Here is a 20,995-nt window from a genome sequence, read left to right on the forward strand (position 1 = left end):
CACTCACCTGCTGAAGTTAGTGCAGTCTTCCTAGAGAGAGACAGTAAACCCAACTTGTTCGGCCACAGGTATGTTCTTGGTGGCCTTCACAACTGGTTTTCTCATTTATCATTTGTTGCCTGCTAGAGAGTGAAAGTTTTGTCTTGTTCACTGCTGTATTCCCAGTGTCTGGGGCAAGACCTACCTCATGGTAAGGTGCTCAGACATTTGCTGGATGGCCATGAGATCTTGGCGGCCGGGAATCAGATACTGTCGATGCTGTGGCCTGCTTAGCCTGCTCAGCCCAGGATAGCTCGCCCACTGAGGGTCCAGGGGTGGAACAGTTGACTCCTGTGACAGGGTGCTGTATTAGCACTCTCGGACCATTCTTGGCTGCCTGACAGTGGGTGGTTTTCCAGGGGCCAAGAGTGATGAATTAGGGGAAATTCTTGAGTGACCTAGGTCTGTCACTAGAACCTAGGAAGGGCTTGGCCTAGGTGTGGTCAGGGACACATGAGCCTATATCACCAACTCTAGCCACCCAGGCACCTCACTTTTCTCCAAACACACCAAAAACCCACAAACAAAAAAAACAAATGCTTTACCGGGAGTGTCCTTTCCTCCCTGGAGAACTCCCACGCACCCTTCTTAGCTCAGCTGAAACCCTACTTCCTCCTTGAAACCTCTTCCCCAGCCCCCTCCTCTAGGCAGACAGTTGCTTTCTTCTTAGTGCTCTACTCTGATCTGGGTCCCTGTGGCAGGTGTGTCCTCACCATCTGTCTTCCCCAGGTCTGGGGGGGAGAGCTGAGTCCCAGCATCTAATCCTGGCCTAGAGTACAGTGGTGCTTCCAGAGTGCTTGCAGAACTGGGGAATGAGGCGGGAGGAAGGGAGGGAGTCAACAACTGCCTGAAAAAAAAGAATGAATGAACATGTAAATGAGATGATCAAATGATGAATGAATGAATGAATGAAAGGAAGTTAAATGAATGAAAATATGAGACAAAAATGAACACTCTATAAAGTAATATTGACTGTCAATTGTAATGGAAAACAATGAACACAATAAATAAATGGATGTATCATGGTGAATGAATGAAAGAAGGAGGAATAAACACATAAGATGGTTAGTGGAAAATTACAGAGGCAGGAGGGCAGCCGTCTCCCTGGCACCCCCAGCTCAGGGCACACCCTGGCACAGAGGTGGTGCTTGGTACAATAGACAACTGCTGGACGGAAGTGAAGTGACCGAATGAAGTGAATGAGTGCACAAAGGCGGGGAAGAGTTAGGGCATGTGGGTATGGAGGAGCTGGTAACAACCTCAGTCTACGCCTAGTCTAAATGTGTCAACATGTTTGTCTTCCTTATTTATAGAGAAGGAACTGAAGCCCAGAGGTGTCAGTGACACTCAGGGTCACACAGACTCAAACCCAACAGTCTGGCCCTGGGCCCTAAGTCATCATGTGACTTACGGATGGCTGGACCAAGACCCCCAGCAGACACTGGGGGGAGCCATCCATGTGGCATCCTTCTAGGGCTGAGGCCAGATCTGAGGTCCTGCTCCCTGGGAGGAAAGGGTGCCTTCCCAGCCTCTCTGCCCCACAAGAACGGACTCATACCCAGAGTGCTACCATATCTGCCACCAGAGGGCAGCAAAGCTCTGCCCAGGCTCGCCTGCGGGCCCATACCTATGAGGCCCAAACCTCAGCACCTCGGCAATGAGGTCTCCTTCCTCGGAGGACAGCAGTGCTTTGGAGTCTGGCAGGCCTGTTGTCAACGTTTGGTTCTATGTATTCTGGAGTGTGAGCTGGAGGATCACCTTAACCTCTCAAAGTCTATTTCCTTATGCTCGAGATGGGACAAGAAACCCTACCCTTGACACTAGCCTGTGAATGAAATGATGTGATGGAAGTACAGTGCCTGGCACAGCACCTGACACCCCATAGTTAGAGTGACCACCTGTCCCAGTTTGGTCCTAGGACTGAGGGGTTCCCCAGGACATAAGACTTTCCGTGCTAAAACCAGGAGAGCCTTGGCCAAACAGGGACAGTTGGTCACCCAGGAGGGATGGGCACTCCTTCCTCAATCCTTAAGGCTGTGGTTGGTACTTAAAAAACTAAAACAGAAAAAATTTTTACAACTGTTTCTTAACTTGAGTTTCTCACTGAATTAGCGAGTTGGTGGTCTTTCCACAGTGGTCCTGCTGTTGATGACAGGAGCTCAGTTCCACCAACGGGAATAAAAACGAAGATGGAACATGCCCGCTTCGGCAAAGAGCTTGTGAGTTTCCGTGAGAGATGCAGACACGTGCACCATACGACCTGGCAGTCTCACTCCTGGCTATTTACCCAAGAGAAATGAAAATACGTGTCCACTGAAAGGCCTGTATGTGAATGCAAGGAGCAGCTCGATACATAATGGCCAAAACGGAAAACAGTCCAAATGTCCACCTAATTGTGATATATGCACACAGCGATACACCACTGAGTAATAAAAAGGAAGGGATTATTGATACTTGCAACCACACAGATGATTCTCAAAAGCAAATATGTTTAGTGAATAAAGCCAGATTCAAAAGGCTGCAACCTGAATGATTCTATTAGTTGGCATTCTGGAAAAGACAAAATGATAAGGACAGAACACAGACCAGCAGTTGCCAAGGCCAAGGGCTGGAGGAGGGGATTGGCTGTAAACAGCTGAGGAAAATCTGTGGGTGACAGATGTGTACATCTGGATTAGGGTGGTAGTTATATGAACACACCTATTTGTCAAACTCATTGAACTATATGCTTCAAAAGGGTGTATTTAATTGTATACAAATTATACCTCCATACACTTGACATAATAAACAAAGGTTGCCTTGCTAGGTTACAGGAGAGCTAACCCCTCATTATCTGGGTGGATTTGGGGAGCACTGCAAGCCATTAGCCCATTGTGCCTGCCTGCGGCAGCGCACACCCTGCGAATCTTCCCTGCCCTGCTTTGTCCAGCGTGGGGTGGAAGTGAGAGGCTCTCCAAAGCCTAGAGGCAAATGTGGATGAAGCCCCCACACTTCTGCCTCTGGACTCACAATGCACACAGCTCAATGAATGACCACGCCGAGGACGGGGTCCGGGCTGCTCTGGCCAAGGCTGGTTAGCACGCACAGGCCAGGGCTCTTTCTGAAGCAGGCCTCACTGAGCAATGGTGAGAGGTAGCTAGAGCTACAACTGGCCCGATCCCATCCTTCAGAGCTTTCAGTTTGACTCACTAAAGTACCTTCCTGTCCCTGAACTTGGACCCCTATGTTTGGGGGACTCCATGGTCTGCTGGTTGAAAGATTCAGTGGGAGAGATGCATCACCCTGTCCAGGCTGGCCCATGATCTTCAGCCCCCGACATTGCGCACCCCACCTGTGCCTCACACATCTGCCTGTGGTGACCTCCCATGACTATGTGGGCTACCCACAAACCCTCTGGTGAGCTCCACACGCTCGAGCAGGTCACATTCAAAACGCCCGCAATCCGATGAAAATCCGAGTCACTGGCTTTAGTGGGCACTTCTTGTATGCCAGGCTCTCTGCAGCTGGATCCTATGAGAGATCTCAAAGACTCTTATGAGATAGAGACTGTTTTAAACTTTTATATCATGGAATAAAATGTACATACAGAAAAATGTACAAAAACAAAGCTTACAGTTCAATGAATGGTCACAAGCAAACACCAGTGCAAAACCATTCGGGCCACAAAGTGAAACCCGGCCGGCCCCGGAGCCCACTGCTGACCCCCGAACCACGGCTCTGTGCCTCTCTTCCGGGGGCAGGCTCTCTCCTGGTCTGAATGGTAATTGCGTCCTTGCTTTTCTTTATATTTTTTAATGTTTACCACCAAAACATGAACCTCTAAAGCTCATTTAGTTTGTACTGTTTGGGGAACGCTACATACTTACACTCAATCAGAATACATTATTTTTATTGTTTTTAAAGTATGTTTTATTGATTATGCTATTACAGTTGTCCCATTTTTTTCTCTCCTTCATCCCCCTCCGCCCTCCACCTCCTTCCAGCATCCCCCCTCCCCCTAGTTCACGCCCATGAACTAAGTTGTACATATAAGTTCTCTGGCTTCTCCATTTCCTATACCATTCTTACTCTCCCCCTGTCTATTTTGTACCTACCAACTATGCTTCTTATTCCCTGTACCTTTAAGTATCTTCCTTTTACTCTGTGGCTCACCTGCTTGCTATCTTACAAGCCTCAAAAACAAGCTCTTCATTTGAATGCAATCCAATTTATCACCATTTCCTTTGCTTGGAACTGTTTGTATACTAGTTTTAAAAATCTTTTCTTACCCCAAGGTTGTCAAGATGTACCATTCACCTCCAGTTGTTTTGGGGGTTTGGTGTAAAATAAGGGCCTAATTTCATTTCTTTCCATATCGATATCTAATTTTCCCAAAACTACTTATTTATTTTAGAGAGAGGACAGGAGGGAGAGAGGGAGAGAAACATTAATGTGAGAGAGAAACATTGACCGATTGCCTCTCACATGCTCCCCAGCTGGGGACTGAACCTGAAACCCAGGCCTGTGCCCTGACGGGGAATCAAACCAGCAGCTGTCGGATTTTCTGGACCACACCCAACCACCTGAGCCACACCAGCCACGGGTCCAGAACTATTTATTGGAAAAATTGCCTGTCTTCACTGCTCTTGTGCTTCGCTCGAAATCTTCTCAATCCAACTTTTATTCTGGGCATTTCTCACAGCACCGTGCTTCAGGTGCGCTGCACATCTCTTGCTTTATGCCCTGGGGTCCGCTGGGCACTCACACGTACCCAGAGCCGGCCATGCGAGGAGGTGAACATTACATGTGGAGTGCTTCACCAGTGAGGACAGGAACTGGTGGGCGAGTGCTTCTCTCTCCCCCTCCCCAGGTGGAAAATTCTGAAACGTATTCTGCATGGCCTCTCAGAGGGTCTCCATTGACTTGAGGCCCAGAATGCTCATAGCAGTGAACAGCTCCATAATTCCTTCTTGTGTTGGCTTCTTCTCCCTTCACCGTTTTAATCTTAGTCTTGTACTTTCTGTCCCTTTGGGATCACCTCCCAGAATAAACCCCTCAGTCTTCTGGAGGGAACCCAGGCTGAGGTAGTTGGTACTGGGAATGACCCAAGAAAGCAGTCCCTTCGGGTGGGATTGTGGGATTGGGTCACTCAGTGGCCAGGCTGCAGTGAGGGCCCCTGTGCTGGGGGTAGCTGGCTTGGTGACCCTCCCGGCCTGCAGCAGCAACATGATCACTGATACTGACTGCTGTGATTGAGTTGAGATTCAGGTAGAAGGTGATACCTTGGCTCACGTGCACTGATGACGCTCGAAAGGCAGGGGGCAACAGAGAGTGCAAAAACCGTGCTGCCGGCTGCGCGCTTTAGGGGCTCGAAAGGAGGGAATGAAGGCTCAGGTTAGCCAGGCGTCGCCTCAGGGGAGGCTCTGCAAGTCAGAAGGCATCCGAGGTGGTAATCAGAGGAGGCCTTCGACGCCAGGTGGACAGGATGCCGTGTCCCATGGAGGTCGTCCAGCCCTCGCCCTGCGCCGCTCCTCTGCCTGCGCAGCTGGCCCAGGAACGGAGTGGCTGTGTGTGGGGCTGAGGGCACAAGCTTTGTCTTTTAACTGGAGATTAAATTTGTGCAATACAAATTTATAGACTTTAAAAATTATTATTTTACCCTGTATGTACTTTTTATTTATCCTTGTAGTTCTATGTTTCTTTTTATTTAACTTGTTTTCTTGCCTAGTGTTTATTGCATTTTCACTTCATTTCATCTTTCCTCCTCTGTTAGTTTGGAATTTTTAAAAGTTTTTGTTTATTGGGTTGAAAATGGAGACAATTGTACTTAACAATAAAAGAAGTTTTTGTTTATTGACTTTAGAGAGAAAGAGGAACACTATTTTGTTGTTCCACTTATTTATGCATTCATTAGTTGCTTCTCGTCTGTGCCCTGACCAGGGATCGAACCCAAACCTTGGTGTATTGAGACGACACTCTAACCAACGGAACTACCAGACCAGGGCAGTTTGGAATTTATATACCTTTATTGTTCCTTTAGTGGTTGTCCTAGAGATTGCAGTATACAACAGACTCGTCTAAACTTAAATGGTATAGTTTTACCCTCTTTAGAATAATGCAAAGACCTTAGAAAACTTTACCTCCATATATTGCATCTTCACTTTTGTATTTTCTGTAATTTTATTTCTCCATGTTTTATCTGTATATTGTCTTGTGATATATATATTTTTCAGCTGACCTATACTCTCTTCATATGCATATAATTTGTCATGAAGCCCATTCATGGAATTCTTAATTTAAGTCATAATTTTTTTGGTTCTAAGTTTTGTTTGATTCTTTTTCAGTTTGCTATGTATTTTTTACAGTGTCCAGTTCTCTGCTGAAGTTTCCAATTTCATCTTACATAGCATATTGAAATTTTTGTGTGTGTGCTGATAATTCCAATATCCAAAGGCCCCGTGCATCTGTTTCTATTATCAGTTGTTTCTTCTGGATTTCCTCCGTGATATCTTATCTCCTAGTATGCCTGGTTATTTTTAAATGGATATTTAGGATTAGGTTGACTGCCTCCAGAGAGGATTTATATTTGCTTCCCCCTGGGTACACGCTGCTAGTGCTTGAGAGCTCTAGCAGTCCATGCTTATTACAGCTCAGTTTCAGGAACTAAGGCGACTGGGAGCTAGACTTCAGTCCATGCAGAGCTAGTTTATTTCTGGTTCACTCTGACTCCTAAGATGTAGCCCTCTGTGACTTTCACTCCAAAGCAAAGAGACTTTAATAGCAACTCCTGTCTTGGCGGGTCCTATATTCAAATAACTGTTTCCTAGAACAACAATGCTGTCGAAAAGCCCCTTAGGCACTCAGACATTCATCCTCTGTTTCCAAATTGGCAATTTTTGGAGAAATGCTGGGCTCATCTCTGGATTTCTGATGTCTCCCAGACCTTAGCCTCATCATTCTTTCCTACCTCCTTACCACTCCGGTGCTTTGAGCAGATTTAAACAAATATTTTGGTCAGCTTTTCTAACTGCCTTACTGAGGGGGTTGGTTGAAGTTAATGTGTCCTTACCAGGAATGAAAATCTTAGTAATAGATACTATTTTTTATCTTCGTATTTTCAGATAAAGAAACCAGATGCCCAGAGGTTGAGTAACTTGCACCAGGTTGCACTGCAGTACGTGACAGGGCTGGGATAATCCCACAGAGTCTGACCCCAAAGCCTGTGTTCTTAACTTGCGTGCTCTAATGCCACTAGGCAACCAAATTCCTTAGCTTAAAGTTTTTGATGCATTAGGCTCTGCTTCTCCCCTGCAGCTTGCCTCACCCCTCCTTTCTCTAATGCCCACGACTCCCACGGAACCCAGCCATGACTCCCTGGCTACTCCTTTGGCCTCATGTCCCTTCATGCAGGCCTCTACCCGGGGGCAGGGCAGACCTGTGCAGAGCACAGAAGTTCAGGTGCAGTGGAGCACGATGCGATGGGGGCAGGCCTAGACCTTGCTTCCCCTTACTGGGGCTCTGGATAGCAGCTGAGTTAGCTTGAGCTTTATTTGGAAGCCTTCCGCCCTTTGCTGACTCATAGGCAGCTTGGGTCAACTCACACTGTCTGCCATGGCATCTACGTCTTCTGAAGCTGCTGCAGAGTGGGAGGGGGCCGCGTGAGGGGCCTGATCATTCTCTTGGTTGAATTTCCTTGTTGGGACATCTCTGTCTTACTGGCTGGCCCATATAATCTTGGACCAGAAATGTGACTCCCTCCCCTTCAGTTCTCTGGAAGCCCCAATGTCATCAGCAGGGCCTGCACTGTTGTCCTTGAGAATGTCCCATTCAACTTCACAAGGACAAGAGGCCATCAGTCTTGAAGGATGCTTTCTCTGCCTCCTCTTTCCCCTCCAGTGGCTGACATTTCATCACTCCCTATCTGTCCTTCTCACAGCTATAAAGACCACAAGCTCTGGAAGCACAGCAACTTTGGTTTAAATCCTGACTCTGACATTGACAGGTTATTTGACCCTGAGTGAGTCATCAGTCTTTCTGGGCCTCAGTTTCCTATCTCTAAAATGGGGATGATTATACTTATCTTGTGCAATAGTTGTAAGGGCCAATTAAGATCAAATGTGTGAACAGAACGCAAGCTAGAATTCAACGAATGGAAGCTGGTATGTCACGGTCACCCTGGCCATGGCTGAGCTTTCCGCCTGAGCTCTGCATCCTGTTCCCCAGGACCCTCCAGGACCGGCACCACCAGCAGTTTGTTCTCCTCCCAGTACTCTCGCTGTCTCCCTCAGCACACAGACATGTTCCGTCTTCCCAGACCCTACATTTTCTCCGGGTACTCACTTCTCTTCACCATCAGACTTCTGCTTTTGAAAAATTTTTAATTATGGATATAAAAATAATCTTAAGAAGAGAGACTACAAAGTAATTCCATGTACCCATCACCTTACCACGATTATCCACATTTCTTTGTTCTGCCCTCCTGCCCCACCCTGTGCGAGTACCATAAAGCAAATTCAGCTATCATATTGTTTCACCTGTAAACACCTCTGGATGTGTCCCTAACAAACAAGATCCTTTAAAAAACACATAAGCCATCTAAAGATTAACAGTAATTCCTTAGCATCATCCAATACCCAGTCAATGTTGTGATTTGCCTAATTATCTCAAAAGTGGTTTTACAGTTGGATTATATATTTAGTTCATTTCTTGGCTCATGCTTCAGACTTTCCTAAAATCTCCTGAGCAAGCAGCACCTGGCCTCAGTGTTTCCTGTGTCTCTCACCAAATGGCTGCAGGCCTGGCACCAGCAGCAGCTGGCTGTGGTTTGCAGCTTGGCCTCTCCTGGGCACCTACAAACTTAGAACAAGTAGCAGCCAGCTGTAGATCACTTGGTAGTTTAAGCCAGGTGTCCCTGGGCAGAACACAAGTGGCAGCTGACCTTGGCCTACACCTGCTGGGAGGCTCAATGAACTTATGGGAAGAGTAGTTGAACTTAGTGAGAACTTCAACAGCATAAAATAAGGACATGGAAACCATAAAAAGGAATCAGTCAGAAATGAATGATACACTAACTGAAATGAAGGATAATTTACAGGGAATCAACAGTAGAGTAGATGAAGCCAAGAATCAAAACAGTGATTTGGAATATAAGGAAGCAAAACACCCAATTAAAAAAGAAACAGCAAGAAGAAACACAATCCAAAAGAATGGAGATAGTGTAAAGAGCCTCCAGGACAACTTCAAATGTAGCAGCATTTGATCATGGGGGTGGTAGAAGCAGAAAAGAGAGAGAAAGAATTTGAGAATCTATTTTAAAAAATAATGACAGAAAACTTCCCTAACTTAGTTAAGGAAATAGTCATACAAGTCCAGGAAGTACAAAGAGTCCCAAACAAGATGAACCCAAAGAGGCCCACACCAAGGCACAACATAGGTAAAATGCCAAAGGTTAAAGATAAAGAGAGATTCTTAAAAGCAGCCAGAGAAAAGCAGTTAGTTACCTACAAGGAAGCTCCCATAAGACTGTCAGCTGATTTCTCAACAGAAACTTTGGAGGCCAGAGGGATTGGCAAGAGATATTCAAAATGATGAAAAGCAAGGGCCTACAATAAAAATTACTCTACCCAGCAAAGCTATTATTTCAAATCTAAGGACAGATAAAGAGCTTCCCAGACAAGGAAAGGCTAAAGGAGTCCATCACCCCCAAACCGATTTTGCATGCATTGTTAAAGGGCCTTCTTTAAGAAAAAGAAGAAAGATAAAAAATATGAACAATTAAATGGCAATAAATACATATCTATAAACAAGTGAATCTTAAAAAATAAATGAAGAAGCAGAACAGAAACAGACTCATAGATCAGAGAACATTCTGATGGTTGCCAGATAGGAGGGATTTGGGAAGGATGGGTAAAAAAAGGTGAAGGAATTAGGAAGTGTAAATTGGTTGTTACAGAATAGTCATGGGGATGTAAAGTACAGCATGAGAATATAGTCAATAATATTCTAATAACTATGTATGGTATCAGATGGGTACTAGATTTACCAGGATCATCAATAGTAAGTTATATCATGTCTAGCCCTGGTGGGTGTGGCTTAGTGGATTGAGTGCTAGCCTGGAAAGCAAAAGGTCACCAGTTCGAATCCCACTCAGGGCAAATGCCTGGGTTTAGGGCCAGGTCCCCAGTAGCGGGTGCATGAGAGGCAACTGATTGATATTTCTCTCACACATCGCTGTTTCCCTCTCTCTCTCTCTCTTTCTCCCTCCCTTCCCCTTTCTAAAAAGTAAACAAAATATTTTTAAAAATAATGTCTAAATACTGGGGTGTACACCTGAAACTAATATCATATTGTATGCCAATTGTATTGAAAAATAAAATTTGATTAAAATAAAAAAAACTAGTTCCTTGTAATTCTTTTATCCTTAGGATAGAGTCCTCTGGGAGTGTGCCAGCAAATTACTGTGTTTAGTTATGCCACTGGCCTGACGCATAGAGTATCTGTTTCATTTTTTGTCCACTTTTAGGGATTGCTCTGTGGTGTTTCTCTTTTTTGTGGATATCCAGAGAGATGGGAAACAGGCTTGAACTGCTAGCCTGAGGTGCTTGCTGAAGGAGCCTTTTAACTCTCAGTTCACAGAGGAAGCACTCTCCGATCAGTGCCCTCCCAAGACTCGGCCTCTGGAGACAAGGTTCCTCCGAGGTGGGCAGTGAAGGTGAGTCCTAGAGGAGGATTTAGTGTCAGCCTAAACACAACTCTGAATGAAAACACTGTGTGCCCTGGCTGGGTGGCTCAGTTGGTTGGAGCGTTGTCCTGTGCACCAAAGGTGGCAGGTTCGATTCTTGGCCATACCTAGGCTGTGGGTAAGTCTCTCTCCCTTTCTGCTTTCCTCTCTCTCTAAAATCAGTGAACATATCCTATGGTGAGGATGAAAAAATTACTATGCACAAGAGAACAAAACCACTGTGCTTTGTCTGAGAACATGCTTTCTGAAACATTTAACATCACTTTTGTTTCTCAAGGAGGAATTCCAGGAGATCTGATGACAGAGCTGAATGATAAAGACCTATCCAGCAGGTCATCTGTCCCTGCTGCAGAATGAAAACTTAAGCAGGTGCCATTTTCCTGTTTGCCCCTAAAGGGTCCTCTTGTCAATGTAAGTCACAAAACACAGTCCTGATTTAGATCAAGTTATGACTCAACCTCAAACTCACTGAGGGGTATCAAGCAAGGCTGACAGATTTGTTGCTAAAGAAAAAACAAGACCTTTTTAGATTCGGACAGTTTCTCATTTACATAGAGAGCAGAAACGAGACCAGCTCAGACATCAGCTCCCTGAGCCCCCTGTGTAGCAGGATAACACGGACACACGCCGTGATGATGCTACAGGAGGCCGGGCGCCCTGCTGCTGAGGGGCCAATTCCCGCTCCGCCCAGCAGCTCCACTGCTACGCCTTAGGGCGGGGGGGAGGCAGAAAACCTCAGGCCTCGTCAGAACCCAGAACGGCGGATGGAAATCTGGCTCAGGCCAGCCTTCCTGGAAGATAGGAGGCAGCTCTTCACACTCTTCCTAAGTTCTCGGGTCCTGGGAGGGCCATGGGCATTCTACCATGGTTCAGGTCAGCTGCGGTTAAGCTTGTCTACCTGGCCCAAGTAGGGACGTGCGCGGTCACCAGGGCACGTTTTCCTTCTGAGTGTTAAGACTTCTCTTCCTCCCCTGGCTCAGGCTGGGGGCAGAGAGAGAGCCTTCAGTCCAGGAAGGAGACTGTGGGTGGATTCTGCCCCATCTCCTTGCTCACATCCTTCCCCGCTCATTAGAGAACCTGGTAAGGTAAAAAAAGATAGAATGTAGGAGACGTAAGGCAAGGAGATGGCTCCGTCATGGCTGGCTGCTGTGGCATTGTTGAGCCTGGCCAGAGTCTAGAGATGAGTCCTGTTGTGGGCATTTTCTCATGTCCCTCAGGGGACCCAGCACTGGTCACTCTGTGACCCACAGGAAGTGCTTATGTTTCTCTTCCCAGAAGAGCTGCAGAAGGGCAGCCTCCTCTACCCTGAGGTTGAAGACTGCTTCAGTTTTTTTTGTTTTTCATTTTATTTATTTACATATTTTTAAAGATTTTATTTATTTATTTTCAAAGACGGGGAAGGGAGGGAGAAAGAGAGGGAGATAAACATCAATGTGTGGTTGCTTCTCACATGCCCCCAGTGGGGGTCCTGGCCTGCAACCCAGGCATGTGCCCTGACTGGGAACCAACCAGCGACCTTTGGGTTCGCAGGCCAGCGCTCAATCCACTGAGCCACGCCAGCTGGGGCTGGTTTCGTTTTTGTTTTTTCCCAGACATTGATAAGAGAACAGTTCACTCTTCCTGATCTACAGCCAGCCAGCGTGCAGAGCACCACCCTCACCTGCCTCCGAGGGAGGAGCTCAGCAGCTCCAGCCCCCTTCCCCTCTTCCATTCTCTCAACTCTTCCCCCGGATTCAGGAGACGGAGTCAGCCCCCTACCATTCCTCTGCAAATCCTCTAGTCTACAGTCTGCCGCTGGAATTTCATCTCTGTCACAGTTTTTAGTCTCAGTGGAAATTGTTAACATCACGTTACTCACATCCTAAAACACTTGTCCCTTTTGAGTATCATAGACTTGTGGTCTTTTACAGACGCAGCTTACTTCATTGACTATAACTTTATTATAATTTTTGTTTTCGGTGTGCAATTGCCACGCTTTGCCCAGCGCTGGCTGTCCCTTTAAGCCGGCTCCTTGTTCTTTGCGGGGAGGTAGCCCCAGTCAGCCTGGAAAGCATCCTATCTTCCTGATGGCAGGATTTTTCAGGCCCGGTCTGAGGTTTTCTTACTTAAATCTGGAATCAGCTACTCTTTGCAAGGAGCCTTGGCCCTGGGTGTTCAAACACTGTATTTGAGACCAACATTCGGGCCATGGGAATGCAAATGTTTTCACGGTTTCTTATTGGTATGGAGGCCTGGCAGGATGACAAAACAAAAACATTACATTTTATTCAAAAACAAAAAGATAATGAATTTACATAGATATTTTAAACACAATTATCATTTACTAAGCCCCTTTTTGTGCTGATATGAGTCTTTTAATTTGTTTTCTCCTTCTTTGGATGAATTGAATATTTTCTGTTATTCTATTCTGTCTCCTTCCCTGACATTTTAGATACAACCGTTGTGCTATTTTAGTGCTTGTGTTGGGATACAACTCCTCACAGCCTGTTAGTGTCACAAACTCGTGCGTTCTAGCAGCTTCACAGCAGGGCACTCCCGTTTCCCACCCCCCAGCCAGTGTTCTGTTGCCATACATTTTATTTCTACATCTCTTATAAACTTCTGTTGTAAACTCCACGATGCATTATTGCGTTTGCTTTGAATAGTTGGTGACTTTTACTTATTTAAAACATTTTATTAATTTTTTTAGAGAGAGGCAAAGGGAGGGAAATAGAGAGGGAGAGAAGTATTGCTGTGTGAGAGACATCTATCAGTTGCCTCTTGCACGCCCCCAACAGGGGACCTGGCACATGCCCTGACTGGGAATCGAACCAGCGACCTTTCAGTTCACAGGCCAGAGATCAGTCCGCTGAGTCACACCAGCCAGGGCAGTTGGTGGCCTTTTAAAGAGCTGTAAGTAATCAGGAAACACCTCTGTGTTCACATAACCTCCACACTTGGTGCCCTTCATTCCCGTGCACAGAGCCCAGTCTCCAAAGTGTCATTTCCCTCCTGCGTGAGGAACATTCTTATTTCAAGCAGGGCAGAGATGCTGCTGATGAATTATTTTTTTTTTTCCTTTTTTAATTTTTTAAAAAGATTTTATTTATTTATTTTTGGAGAGGGAAGGGAGGGAGATAGAGAGAGAGACATCAATGTGCATTTGCTGGGGGTTATGGCCTGCAACCCAGGAATGTACCCTGGCTGGGAATCGAACCTGCGACACTTTGGTTCACAAGCCCGCACTCAATCCACTGAGCTATGCCAGCCAGGGTGTGATGAATTATTTTAGTCTTGATATGTCTGAAATAGTTTCATTTTGTCTCTTTTTAAAATTATGGTAAAATATACATAACATAACATTTATCATTTCAACTATCTGTAAGTACAAGTCAATGTCATTAAATGCATTGCTCATGTGGAGTACCCATCACCACTGTCCATACCCAAAACTGTCCCACCCCCAGCATAAACTCTGAAACTGGTAACCGGTGACTCCCCATTCCCGTCATCCCCAGCCTCTGGTCTCCTACTTTCTGTCTCTGTGCCTCTACTTATGCCAGACCCCTCATACAAGTAGAGTCATGTAATACCTGTCTTTTTGTGTCTGCCTTATTCCCCTGAGCATGATGCTTCAAGTTTCATTACGTTGCAGCATGTAGCAGGATGTTTTCCTCTTTAAAAAGGCAGAGTCATATTCCATCGTATGGACAGTCCTCCTTCCATTCATCCCTTGATGTGCGCTTGGGTTGTTTCCGCCTCACTTCTGTTTCTGGGGACCTCATGTGTCCTTCTCATTATGGCTGTTTTGAAGGTTTTCTTTTTATGACTGACTTTATGCAATTTGATTATGAAGCGTCTTGATATACTTTTCTTCGTGTTTCTCCCACTTAGGATTTGCTGAGTTTCTTGGATCTATAGATGTACGGTTTGTATCAAATTTGGAAAACTTTTAGCTATTATTTTTTCAAATTTTTGGTTCCCTTCTTTCTCTTCTTTCCCTTCCTTTGGGGACTCCAATTATATGTAGATTTAGCTGCTTGAAGTTACTCCAGTTCACTGGGGCTCTGTTTGTTCATTTTTTATTTAAAAAATTACTTATTTTTAGAGAAAGGGGAAAGGAGGGAGAAAGAGTGGGGGAGAGAAACATCAGCATGTGCCCTGATTGGGAACCGAACCGGTGACACTTTGGTCCATGGGCCAGAGGTCAACCCACTGAGCCACATCAGCCAGGGCTTAACAGCAATTTGCTGTCTACTTATTTATGCACTCATTGGTTGATTCTTGTATGTGCTCTGACTGGGGATCAAACCCACAACCTTGGTGTATTGGGATGATGCTCTAACCAACTGAGCTACCCAGCCACGGCTGCTTTGTTTATTTTTAAAACAACTTATTTAATTTCTTTTTTTTTGGTGAAAATATGTTACAAAATTTGCATTTTAACCATTTTTTAATGTACGATTCAATGGCATTAAGTACACTCACAATGCTGTACAACTATCATCGTTACTCATTTCCAACTTTTTTATCACCCCAAACAGAAACTCTGCAACCAGTAAGCAATAACCCCCATTCCCTCTTCCCCTAGTAACCACTAACCTACTTTCTATCTCTATGTATTTGCCTATTCTAGATACTTTATTGTTGTTGTTGTTATTTTAAATATTTTATTTATTTATTTTTAGAGGGAGGGAGAAAGAGAGAGAGAGAAACATCAGTGTGTGGTTGCCTGTCACATGACCCCCACTGGAGATCTGATCCACAACCCAGGCATGTGCCCCTACTGGGAATCGAACCAGCAACCCTTTGATTCACAGTCCACACTCAATCCCCTGAGCTACACCAGCCAGAATCTATTCTAGATACTTTACATAAATGGAATCATACAATATTTGTCCTTTTGTGTTTCGTCTGTTCATTTGATTCAGTCTTTTTGTTTTCTGTGTTTCACTCTGGGTAGTTTCTATTGCTGTTCAGGTTTACTTATCTTTTCTTCCGCAGTGCCCAATCTGCCATCAGTCTGACCTTGGGTATTTCTCTTTCCAGTCATGGTAGTTTTCATCGCCAGAAGCTAGATTTGGGGACTTGGCTGTGTCTTCTATATTTCTACTTGACGGTCCCATCCTTTCTCCAGCTTCCAGAGCATATGGAGTGTGGTCATAACGGCTGTCTTAATGTCCTTGTCTACTAATTCTATCATCAGTGTCATTTCTGGGGCAGTTTGGTTGAGTGATTTTTCTCCTCATTATGGGTTATGTTTTCCTTTTTCTCCACATGCTTGGTCATTTTTAATTGGAAGCAAGACCTTGTAATTTTTATCTTGTTGTATGCTGGATATTTTTGTGTTCTCCTAAATATCCTTGAGTTTTGTTCTGGAACACATTTAAGTTACTTGGAGAATTTTGTTCCTTTCAGGTCTTGCTTTTAAACCTTGTCATGTGGAACCAGAGCTGTTTTGTCTGAATCTCCGCACTAATGAGGCAGGACACTTCTTCACACATGGAACCAACATTCTCTGAGTTTGGGGTTTGCCCTCTGGCTACCGGGAGCGCAGGGTGCAGTTGCCGCCGCCCCCACCCCCCCACCCCGGGGCTCTCCTCCTGGCCTCCGGCGGTTTCTGCCCACACACAGTGCTGCTGTGTGCACGCGAACCCTCGGCTGAATGCCGGGGAGGGGTCCTGCAGGCCTCCAGAGCTCTCCCACTGCGCAGCTCTTTCCCTCTGTTCCGTCCCCTGCAAACTCCAGTCGTTTTGACTTCCAGGACCCCTGGTATGTCTACGCAACTTCACGAGACTGCTGCGCGCTTGCTGGCTTTCCCACTCCTGCCCCACGGCCTGGAAACTTGCTCCAGGCAGTAAGCTGGGGGCAGTGCCGGCTCACCTCATTTGCTTCCTGCCTTTCGGATGGACGTCGCAGTTCCTCACTGCCCCGCGTTCGTCGGGTGCTCTCAGTGCCGTTGCTTCACGACGGAGGGTACATTTGGTCCGAGTTACCTCCTCCTGACTGAAGCCGAAGTCTAGACCCTTAACTTCGTCCTTTCCTCTATGTGCCATTGCATTCGAAGCTTTACAAGAACTAATGTGATCTAATATTTGGTTAAATTCACACAGTGTGTGTTATGGAATTTATTCTTAGCCTAAATACTCTGGAATAAGATTTACAGCATATAAGTCTATAGCTTGGTTATTTGGAAAGAAAAAACATTTCTAGTCTTCCTCTAAGGGGACACCAGGAAATGGTAAGTTCTAAGGTACCTAATTAGGTGCTGAAATTAGTAAAGTAATAAAAGAAAGAACAGTGATTAAGAACAAGGTGTAAATTATTTGAGATTTGTTTAAATCACCCATATATATATGAATGAAACTTCTGGGTGAAAGGTATGCTTCTTCAACGTTACCGCATAATGCCGAAAGCTTTTCCAAGTGACTGTGTGGATCCATGCCTCTTCCCCTGCCCTAAAAGTTCTCATTGATTCCATTTTGACCACACACAGCACTGAGTAGCTTTAATTGTTGCCAATCTGTTCTGTGTATAGTTCACAGTCGTTTGTTAGGAGGGTGTGTGTGTGTTAAAATATAAATAATGAAATTTGCCACTTTAGTCATCTTAAGTGTCTAATTCAGTGGCATCAATGGCATTCACAGTGTCCCGCAATCATCACCGTGTCTCTTTCTAAAACTTTCCCATCGCCCCACATAGGAATTCTGTGCCCATGAAGCAGTAACCCCCCGCCCCCTCCCCAGAGCCCCCAGGAACCTCTAACCTGCTTTCAGTTTCCGTGAATTTCATGGTATTCTTTAAAGCTCCCAGGCACTAAACCTTAATTTTTTAAAATTTTTTACTTTTTTATTTTTTAATTTGTTGTTCAAGTACAGCTTTCAGTCTTTTACTCCCATCCCAGCCCACCCCTAAACTTTAATCTTAATTAAATTCTAAACATCTTTCCAATGGACAAAGCTCCAAGTTAAAAGTTATAATGCAAAGATCTACAGGGGCATAAAAACCTTTAATTTTTTCTTTTAATTAGCTCTCTCCATGCAGCACAAAAGAGGGAGAATAAGTTCAGTAATAGAGAATTTTCCAGAACCCTCCTCTCACCTCTGAGACCTGGGTCCTTGTGCAGTTTATTTTGCAAAATCAATATTGTTGATCATGTTAAAGAAGATCAGGAGGTTAATTTATGCTGCGAGCTGTCAGGCTAGGGACCAGCTAGCCTGTCTGGCTTCACACCATCGTCTCTGTCATTCTGAACATGGTAGTTCAAGCACATGCAACTTGTCTTCATTCTTTAGAGCAGGGTTGTTTATTTATTTATTCATTTATTTAAAAATATTTTATTTTACTTATTTTTAGAGAGAGGGAAAGGATTTGGCTCACAACCTGGGCATGTGTCCTGACCAGGACTCAAACCAGCGACCTTTTGGTTCACAGGCCAGTGTTCAATTCACTGAGCCACACCAGCCAGGACTTTTAAAAAAAAAAAAAATTAATTTATTTATTTTTGGAGACAGGGAGAGAGAAAAAAAAAACTTCAATGTGCCAGAGATAGGGACCTGGCCTGCAACCCAGGCATGTGGCCTTACCAGGACTCGAACTTGTGACCTTTCAGTTCTCAGGCTGGCACTCAATCCACTGAGCCACAGCAGCCAGGGGTAGAATAGAATTGTTAGCCTGAGGTCCTGAGATGGTTCATGGAGGAAACCATTCACTAAGCCCATGCATTTGAATGGGAATAAAAGTCTGTCTTTATTCTAATTAACCTCTAACTAAAAGCTGTATTTCTTTCATTGGAGGAGGAGCCACAGCTGTATTAGAAGCACGTGTCACTTTGCCACGAGTAGGAATCAAGAATGTCTCCCCGTCACATCTCGGTTGTTGCAGAGGCTTTGAAGTGTCGCTCACACCGCTCACACCCGTCGCTCTTGGACACTGCTAGTTATTAGAGCCGCTGCTAGAGCTTGCTGTTTAGAGTGCTAATAAAGAAGCACACATTTTACCACATCGCAAGTCAAAGTATATTTTAATTACTTTTTATTATATTTGATGTTTTGACCGAATTTCAGTAGAAGTGGTTTTCTAGGCAACTCTATGTGTTTACTTCCTAAGTTTTACTTCCCAAGTGTTAAGACCTGGTTCGGAGCGAGGGTCCCTAGGCTTCGCCGGACCACCAAGGGGTCTGAGGCACAAAAGGGACTAAGAACCCCTGACCTTTTGGGGGAGGTCACTGCAGCGACTTGCTCCCCAAAGCGTGGCAGTTTCGGTCAGATGCAGCTCCCCGCACCCTATTTTTAAAGGATTTGGGGAGAATGAGATATATTGCTCAAAATTTGTATTAGGGCATTGCTTTACTATCTCTTAACACTAAGCATGTAAGAACCCCTCTAGGTCCCAGGAATTCTGTTTCTTTTACCCCCAAAGCCTCAAACTTGCTTGAGTTAGGGCACCTGCCAGAGAAAACTATCTATTCAAGTCATTTATTTGAAATTGTTTCTTTGAATTGGTACGTCAATTTCATTTCTGAAGGAACGTTCACTTCCAGGGCCATAAAATACCCGGCTCTGCATTGCGATGGGGCAGACACAGGTGTGGACACCCTGCCCACCCCACCCCGCCCCCTGCACACACGCCTGCATTCTCATGGCAATGGCCTCCTTGGAGCAAGTTTAGCTCCATGTCTGGGAGTGGGACGCAGAGCACTTTCCCATTTCTTTGTCTGGCTGGTGGGCTGAGAAAGGGAAAACCCTTTTGTGTGGTCAGGCCTGGGGGCTCTCCCAGGGAGACCCTGTACCATCTGTTCACCCTGTAGCCCCCCCGAGACCAGGTCACCCTTGGTCAAGCCCATGGGCCCAATCCTAGCCTCACTGTGGGTCGAGGGCCCCTCCCAGGAGAGTGCGTCCATGGCAGTGGCGTACCTGTCCATGGCTCTGGGCTCTTCACCTTGGAGACTTCGGGTTGCTAAAATTACCCGTCTGAGGGCAAGGGACACCTAGCCCCACTTCCTTCCCGAGGAAAGAACTGGGGGATCTGACAGCAGTGTTGGATGGGGTGGTCCAAGGCTAGAGAGACGCTGACAGTCCCTGGGGGTCCCCTGATGGAGACGGCAAGATGTGTCTCCTCTCCCACATGTGGGACTGAATTCCGGGTTCTCCGCAGCACTTCTCCAGTGGAGCTACCCAAGGGAACCCAGCAGGGGTCCTACTGTCCTCCAGCCAGAGATCCTCCATCTTTTCCACTCTCCCCACCCTCAGCCTGCGGATGCTCTGTCCTCCATCCGTGTTCTCGTCCTCCTCCTTTGCCCGGCCCAGCACATCGCCCCTCCCCCAGACTCAACCCAGCCTCCCTGGACCCCTGACCTCAATCCATCCGCCCACCCCTAACCCTGACCCCAGAGTGATCTACTTAAAACACAACACTGACCCCATTCCGGCTTCCATTTCAAACTGGCTCTGGCTCTGGTTCTGGTCTGGCGCTCGAGGCCCTTTCAGCCGAGCTGGTCTCGTGTCCCGCTCCCATCCCTTGCAGCCCTTCTCCCACCCCAGTGCCCTCAGTCAGCTGGGGCACGGCCTCCATATGGCCTCAGTGCGGGGCCAGCCCTCTGTGATGGACCTGCCTGGCTGCCTGCCCAGCTACCCCACGGGCTGGCCTGGCACAGAGTGGGCACCTGAAACGCTTGCTGAGGAATAAAGGAAACCCCCTGAAAAAGCTGCGGCCGTGTGTGCACCGGCTGTGGTTTCTCCAGGGTCCTGCTGAGTCTGGCTTTCTGGAAGCACCACTTTGAGTGACGGGCCTGAGCGTTCTGTTGTGGGACCACCCTGTGAGGACAGCCTGCTTTTCACTTGACCTCCTGCTGCTGGGTCTTAGTGCAATGTCCCCGGGAGAGCCTGGGGTGGTGGCTGTCGTCTGCTCTTCTACTCTCTCCTGAATTCACTTTAACTGGGAAAACCCTAGGAACAACGCCTGACTGCCACCCTGGAGCTGGCGCCGACTCTCCGACGTTCCCACGCCCTGGACCCCCAGTTCGGCAAAGCAACAGCTGCCAGTGCCTCGCGCACTTCCGTGCCTAGGTGTCTGCTCCGGGCGCTCAGCAGGGAAAGTGACCCCCCAGCGGCTGGCTGTGTCTCAGGAAGAAGCGGTGGTAGAACCTGAGGGATGACGTACACTCTGTGTGTCGTCTTAACCCCACCCTTGAGGCCACCCTGAACACTTCCAAGGGGCAGGTCCACTGAGGGAGAGGATGAAGCCTCAGGATTGGGG

This window comes from Phyllostomus hastatus, unplaced genomic scaffold, assembly GCF_019186645.2.
Source record: "Phyllostomus hastatus isolate PE091 unplaced genomic scaffold, TTU_PhHast_1.1 phas_scaffold_385, whole genome shotgun sequence".
NCBI classification, from domain to species: Eukaryota; Metazoa; Chordata; class Mammalia; order Chiroptera; family Phyllostomidae; genus Phyllostomus; species Phyllostomus hastatus.